This window comes from Rhinolophus ferrumequinum, chromosome 11 (genome assembly GCF_004115265.2).
Source record: "Rhinolophus ferrumequinum isolate MPI-CBG mRhiFer1 chromosome 11, mRhiFer1_v1.p, whole genome shotgun sequence".
Taxonomy (NCBI): Eukaryota; Metazoa; Chordata; class Mammalia; order Chiroptera; family Rhinolophidae; genus Rhinolophus; species Rhinolophus ferrumequinum.
The window spans coordinates 10835325-10843702 of NC_046294.1; positions in this window are offsets into that span (position 1 = coordinate 10835325).

An 8378-nucleotide genomic window follows, 5' to 3' on the forward strand; every position below is an offset into this window, starting at 1 on the left:
CCCCCCCCATTTTTAAACTGTTGTTTCTCAATCTAGTTTTAAGACACAGCTCCCTGGCCCATGCTGGTATTATGAGCCTCGTGCTCCCTGCGGCTGAGGGGGTCAGTCGCCGGTCGCGCTCCAACCGCCTGAGCCACCGGGCCGCCCAGATAAAGAGGTTTTATAAAATTTTTTATGGTAACATTTGCCCTTAAATAAAAAAGTTAGGCTATCCTTCAGGAAAATATTATATATTATATATAAAAACATTATATACACAAATATAATACATGTATATTATATAATGTTACATACATAAATCACAGAAATTTTTCCGTTTAATGAGCTTCCCCCCAAATCTCTACTATTAATATCTTAATCCAAGGCTCTGAGCAAGGTTATGGGTCCTGGGCACTTGTCATTCATCTTGGACTTGGAGCTGTCCCAATTCCAGAGGAAAATCCAAATTTCTCAGCCTTTCCTCCCTCTGGCCAATATACATACAGACTATTGAAAAAGAATATACTCAAAACAGCTCTTTTTCTTACAGCTACACTTGAAGTTTCTTCAAAGACTTTTTGGAGTTAGAAAAGATGTTGAAAAAAATAAACAAGTGGCATACATTTATTTCTGCATACTGTCAGGCGTATACATACAAGGTTGACAATTAAGTTCGCAAACTTGTTGCAATGATGTTGCTAACCAGCAGGATTATTCATTATAAATAATGACAACTGGACAAACGGTTAACCAAGTTTACTACTTGGAAGTGCTGAAAATGCTGCATGAAAAGTTAGCCGACCTGAACTTTTCGCCAACAATTCATGGTTCTCACATCACGACAATGCACCAGCTCACACAACACTGTCTGTGAGGCAGTTTTTAGCCAGTAAACAAATAACTATATTGGAACCTGCCTCCCTACTCACCTGATCTGACCCCCAATGACTTCTTTCTTTACCCAAAGATAAAGGGATCCTGAAAGAGACATTTTGATGACATTCAGGACATCAAGGATAATACCACGACAGCTCTGATGGCCATTCCAGAAAAAGAGTTCCAAAATTGCTTTGAAGGGTGACCCTACGCTGGCATGGTCGCATAGCTTCCCCAGGGGAGTACTTTGAAGGTGGCCGTAGTGATATTCAGCAATGAGGTATGTAACACTTTTTTCTAGGATGAGGTCGTGATCTTAATTGTCCGACCTCCTGTATTGCCCACAGGCAATGTGGCAGACACTGTTGTAAATTGCTTTTCATATCTTAAATTTCTTAGTCCCTAAAACAACCTTATGCATGAGGTACTCTTATTATCTATAAATAAGGAAATGAGGGCAGAAGAGAGATTATGCCCCAAGTTACATAACCAATAAGTAAACAATTTAGGAATCAAACCTGAAAATCGAGTTCTTAATCCCATGCTCTTAGTCACCAAGCTATACAGGAGTACACAGAAGCAGAAAGTAGGTGTCATGCAGAGTGTCATGCGGGGTCTCTGGTCCCGCTCCCCACATAAGAACGCAGGATATGGTGAGGCCAAAAAGGAACATCCATGGAGCCATAGATAGGGGAGTCATACCACTATAGTCTCGCTGGTGGCTGGGTTGGAGACACAGGAAGCAGGAGCCACACTATCTGCAACCTGCCCTTCACTTGTCTCTGCCAACCAACCTCACTTGCTAGCTGCAATCCGCCGTGCTGACTGCAATCCGCTCTTGCCAGCTCAGCCACCATCTTCTTGCTAGCCCCCATTTGCTGCTATCGTAGCCATGGCAGTTATATTAGTGGCCAATGGCTCACTGGTTACAGCTGACGGCCAGCTAGCCACAGCTGATGGCCATCCAATCAGAGTTGATGGCCATTTACTATCCAAGTGAGCAACTTTTCACGTGAGGGTGAGAGCCTGGAAACTGTACTCCTGGCTCTGTCCCCACAGCAGGATAAAAGATGCATTGTAGAATAGTGTATAACTTTTGGGGGTGAGGGGTGTTTACTGGTTTACCACACCCTCTTCCTGCAATGACTTCTTTTAGCCACAGCTGAATGCAGCCCAGTAGCCATACTTCGTACCACATGTCCCTGCTATTCTGGCATTATTGCCTAGACAGAGGATGAACGCAATCTGAGTTAAGGTAAACAATTCTATACCTCAGGGATTTAAAGTAAGATTCGGGGTGTCTTTGTGGTCACAATTTCAGTGGTCTATACCAAAGGGCCTCTGATGTGAGGCTTATGTTAGTTTTGGACCAGCAGAGAAAGCAAGTCTAGAAAGAGGAAAAAGAAACAAAACACGCAGAGCGAACTGAGAGGAGACCTAGGGAAAGCATATCTTGGGTGTAACTTGACAGATTTGTAGGATGGGATTCCACAATTGGGCTGGCTGTCCTTCAGTTCCAAATTTCTTTCCAAACTCAGATTCCTTCTCAAATATTTCTTCTTTTATTTATACTAAAAAGGAAATAAAAAATAAAGGTTTCTGCTGCCTAAAACCCAAAAAATCTTAACTAATGTGCAAAATTCCAGAACCCTCAATAGCTGTTGAAAATTTTTATATATTTCGCCCAGACTTTCTTTCAGTTATTATCTTTTTAATCATGATTGAGAACGTCCTCTGTTTGCAAGTTGGAATAACTTCTCTTTGCATTTATAGTGGTAATAAAAGACTTTCTTTGTGTTGCCATATAGACTTCATAAGCATCTTTTCTACTCCTGGTAATATTTTGTGGCTTCTTTATTTTCTACATAATTTTTCTTTTCTTCTTCTTGAGTGTCCACAGGCTAGTTAGACACATTCTATTTATTCTTGGTCCATTTAAATAGTCTCTGTCAGTGATATTCCCTCTCTCAGATCCTTTTTCTCTTCTCCTTGCATTTTACAGGACATTGTCTGAGTGTATAAGAGGAAGGGAGGGGCTCGTGCAAGCTTACGGCAGGAGATAAGACTTGGGTTTTTTTGGCTGGTAATCCTGTGGTTTTTCAAGATCCCATTCAGCTGATAGCTTCTTGCCCTTCTGGCACTAATAGATGGGGTATTGATGGACCATCTTTTGAGTCACACAATGCTCTTTGGGAATAGGCTACCTCTCTCTTACTGACATGGTGTCCCCTAGGTCAGTCCCCTGGCTTCAGACCCTATAGTTTCCACCATGTCCTTCCTTAGCCCCTCTTACCTAGGTGACTATACCAGTGCTGTCCCAATCGACACTGTATCCTTAGCACATGAAAACTGAAAACTGCTGGGGAGGCTGTAAGCTGGTTCATCTCCTCTCTGCAACACCTAGGTAGGGCAAGGGTACTGATGGAGGCCCATGTACCAATGTCTAAATATTTACCTGTTCTAAATCAGTTATCCAACTACTAGATAATGTTTATGTTCCTACCTTGACAAATATACTTGTATAACAGCACAATTAAAAAAAAATCTAGTAAGTATGGTTTTAATATGATTAAAAGTTAACAATGTATCAAAGATGCCTGGATTTAATTATGTTGAATATGATTGGGTGTTCTGTATGATAAACTAGTGATATTTAAATGAGTGATAAAATAATGGTCTATGTAACTTATCGGTTATTACATGGTTATATAATAAAATTCATTTTACGTACTTTCATTTAATCAAAATTATAAAATATGTTGTTATAAGCAATTTTTCACATATTTTGTGTTCTTTTGACATTATTGATAAATGAGATAAACTTTCTTGAATCATTATAGTTCTTATATTGATTTTTACTAATTTAAATTTGGAGAAACCTTGCTCTGCTGAGGCAATATCAACTGGTATTAAATTTCTTAAAGCAATACCTAAATTTAGAAATCAATCATGAATTTTTTATTTAAAACTTTGTTGGAAGTCATTTTATTATATGACTCTTTGAACAGAAGAATCCGTTTCATTAGAGACAATGCTTTGTTCAACTGCTTTTTTTTTTATTAGTTTCAGGTGTAAAAAACAATGTAATAGTTAGACATTTACACCCCTCACAAAGTGATAACCCCCTCCTCCAATCTACTACCCCTCTGACATCATATATAATTGTTACAGTTCCACTGAATCTATTTCTTATGCTGTATTCACATCCTGTGAATATATATATATATATAACTATAGTTGACATTCATTATTCAGCTTCAGCTTCAGGTGCACACTGCAGTCGTCAGGCTTTTTTTTATATACAGAGGATGCCAAAAAAATTTATACGCATTTTAAGCAAGGAAAAAAACTATCAAAATTGTAATACTCAATATATGCCGATAACAAAAGATGAGTACAAGTCATGTGTATACATTTTTTTGCCACCCCCGGTATATTTTTCAGACATTGTAGTAAGGTAGGTTATGTAAGATAAATTATTATTGTAGAGATATTTCAAAGGATTTTAATTTTATTATACAAATCACAATCATATTATTATTTTCATATTACTATTTTTACCATCTTTAAAGGAAGAACTAGATTCTTAAAATAATATAAGAAATTGATGTCATACTTCATGCATGTTCCTTCTACATCTACATGAATGCAAATTACAGAGCAATATTAATTATTTAATATTGCAAAATGTGTCTTATCTCCTTTATGCAATTGTTGCAAATATTGTAGTAATTCATTAGAACCTCGAGACTCATGACGTTGAATACAAAGAAAATGGACACTTGGAGCTTATGTAATAATGTATTGCATTCAAGCTATCTGAGCAGAAGGATTTAGTAAGTTAAGTAATTTGCCTTTTTTTTTTTTACAGTGTTTCAGTTGGCACAACCTACAAAATCTTCATGGCATTTGGATGGTAGCCTTTCATTTAAAAAATGTGGAGAAGCAATTTCCAGGGGCCTGAATAGTGTTTCTGTAAGGTACCAATCCTTCTCCCACCATTTGCTTTAGTTGCAGCGTCCGTGCCATAGAAGGGCCATGTCATAAAGGAAGTCAAAAGCAGCCTTGATTGTCTAAGCCCGCTTCTGCCACATTGTCTAACGTCAGTTTGTTTTATGGGCTGCTTCTTCTAGATGTTCTTCCTCATCGTGTGGTGCAGGTTTGGAAGCATTTAACTCTGTCAAGTTATCTTCTGTTCATTCCTCTGTGTGGGGAGCCATGATTTCTCTGTACTTTGGAACTTTGAGAACTGGCTCAGTTTATGATTAACCTGTTCTAGCTCCTAAGGCATTGTCTTGCCTGCACCTGGAGGGTGCTTGCAGGCTGCTGAGGTATGCGATAAGAATGGCCGGTTTCTCGGACACAGAGCACAGATGGTTATCAGGATAATTGATGGTTCCTGTCTTGTGGAAATGGGATTTGGGATGCTTTTGTGATTTAGTTAGTTTCTGGTTAGGGGTTAACAATTTACTTTCTGTGAGGTAATGTACACTTGTGACTGCTAATCTGCACGTACCCATAGGGTATATAAAGAGTGATTTTGAATAAAGACGGTGCTTCAGGATCACTGGAGACCGGCCGCATCATCATCATTTGTGAGTGTCTTTGTTCATTCCCACTCCCCCTTTCGGGCTTTTCGTTGACTTGTGGCTGCTGGTCGGCCACACCTCTGGTGTGGTGTCTATTAGCGCATGGATTTCTCCAAGGTCCCCGTCTCGAAGCCCTTCACCCCCCACCTTCTGCCATATCCACAGTCTATTTCATGATTTCCTTGATTGGCTCTGCTCTAAGTCCTGTGACGTCATGCACAACATCTACCCACAGTCTTCTCCAGCAGAAGACTTGATGTTTCAGCTTGGTGTCTTTCATGGCTTTATCATAACAACGATGGCACCTTCAAGGTGTAATCCTTCCAGACTTTCCTGATGTTCTCTCCATCGGGGTTCTCTTCATAACATTGACAACTCTTTCCGTAGAGTACCGTGTGTAATGATCCTTAATGGTCCCTATGACCCCTGATCTAGAGGCCGAATTAGAGACTTCATATTTGGGGGCAAGTAGACTGCTTTGACACCTTCAGGGTTGAACTCACAGGATTCTGGGTGGCCAGGGGCGTTGTCCAAAATTAAAAGAACTTCAAAGGCCGTCGCTTACTGTCAAGGTACTTCCTGACTGCAGGGGAAAGCATTGATGGAACCAATCCAGAGAAAGCGTTCTTGTCCAGCATTCTTGTTGTACAACCAGAAGACTGGCAACTGGGGTGTATCTTTCCCCTTCAAGGCTCCAGGGTTAGCAGCTTTATAGATAAGGGCAGTCCCCTTATGTATGCTCTGTGTTTGTGTGCATAAGTTTCAATAATTTTTAACTTTTTTTCGGGGGGGGATATTGGGAAACAGTGTATTTCTCCAGGGCCCTTCAGCTCCAAGTCATTGTCTTTCAATCCAGTTGTGGAGGGTGCAGCTCACTGGCCAACCTGGGAATTGAACTGGCAACCCTGTTGCTAAGAGCTTGCGTTCTAACCAACTGAGCCATGTGGCTGCCCAATAATTTTTGACTTTTAATAATAGGTTTGTGTATATTTTATGGTAGTAAATAATTAAATTGTTTAGTATCTACATACATTTTATGCATTCATGACACACCTAACTTTTTCTTAATTTTTTCAATATTTCTAGGCTACATGGTTCGTCTATGAATTTTTTCAAATCGTCACAAATCTCCAAAAAGTGTTCCCGTATGTTTATTGAAAAAAATCTGCATATAAGTGGACCTGCACAATTAAATCCTGTGGTGTTCAAGGGTCAACTGTAGTTGTTTTCTCCTTTCCAGTTTCCATAAGATGGGTTAATTGAAGTCTGTTGTAGAGAAAAACAAAAACAAACAAATATATATACATGTTTGGTTCTCCATCCATGTACCAATCAATGCCTGTCTGATTTTAGAATTTGGATGATGTTGGTTGCCTCCTCCATCAGGCTTCCTTTTTTATTTTCCAGCTTCCTCCCTTATCTCAATACGTTATTTTCCCTCGTTGTAGCAGATTCTGCACATGCTCACTAATATCTGCATTCTCTCTCTCTTTTTGTTAAGACCACAGCTAGATCCCATTGTCCAGTCTCGTTTGTAGTTAAGTATGGCCATGTGACTGAATTATTGGATTTTTAGTGAAGTGATGGCATCATTTCCATAGCTGGCCCTTACTCTCTTTCACCATCCATGAACTGATTGGAGAGAACTCTAAGGTCTCTGAGGAGTATAGAACTACAATATGGAACAAACCTGCATCCTGATAGGACTGTGTGGGATGCAGTATCCCCACTACTTCACATGGCGCTGTGATATGGGCAAGAAGGAAAGTTTTATTGTGCTAAGTCACTGGAATTTTGGAGTAACCCCCCCTGAGTAATATATTTGCCTTTACAATGTCTCAGTGACAAGATTTCTTATTATACTACTTTATTGTCTGGCTTCCTTCCCTTCTCTCTTGCCAACTTTCTTTTACATGTTTACCAAAGACTGAGAATTTGCCTATGAAAAATCCCAAAGTGTCCAAGTTGCATAAAGGCATAAGTCATAAGAATTTTTGGTAGAATAAGCCATTAGAAAGACAATGTGACTATACAGTTCTATGGAAGGAGGGTGCATCCAGGAAGCTTATGTTAATTATGTCCCCTGTGTGTCTGGAGTTTCTAGTAAAGTGCAAATATGAAACAAAATTATTTCTAAGCTGTGCAATTCAGTTGTCAACCATTATAAACTACCTTTATAAATTTTTTTAATGGCTTGAGAAATTACTTATGCAGTACTTAGTGTGGGATACAAAATTGTGTCATCTCAACTACACACAGTGCGATCTCAACTATGTAAAAAAATTGTGCATTTACTGGAAGAAAGTAGACCAACATTTTTTAAAAAGAGGATGACTTAATAGATGATATAAGTATATGCAATTTTATGAACAAATTACTCATATAAAATTACAAATCTGTAAAAATTCTTTGATAGATTGTGTGAACAATTTTTGGTTCAAAAATTGGAATTACTAAAACTGTAAGGCCCAAAGCTTTACATAACACACACATACATAGTTAGTGCTAAATCCTCATTGATGGTTTTTAATATGTAATCTGAAGGGAATGAAGTAGGTTTGGAAGAAGATATAATGGCCAAAGGTAGGGACTCACTCACTGAAGCATCATGGTGTCATTAAAAGAACCTGGTCTTTGGCTTCAGATCGAGGCATTGCTGCTGGCTAGTTTTGTGATCCTGGGGAAGATGTTAATTTTCTCTCAACATTGTCTTCTTTATCTGTGTGAAAATAACTCTTGCTTTTCTCATTTAATGAATGATGAAAATGTGTGAAGTTGCTCCACATCATTTTAGAAAGTGAGTAAAATTTTGATAACTTATTTTCTCTTTCCTCTATCTCAAAGTCTCCAAAAATGTTAACGTAGATCAGACTCTTAGGTAGCTTTTCATAAACTACAGATTCCCAAGCATTCTGGGAGAGGCTGATTCAGTTC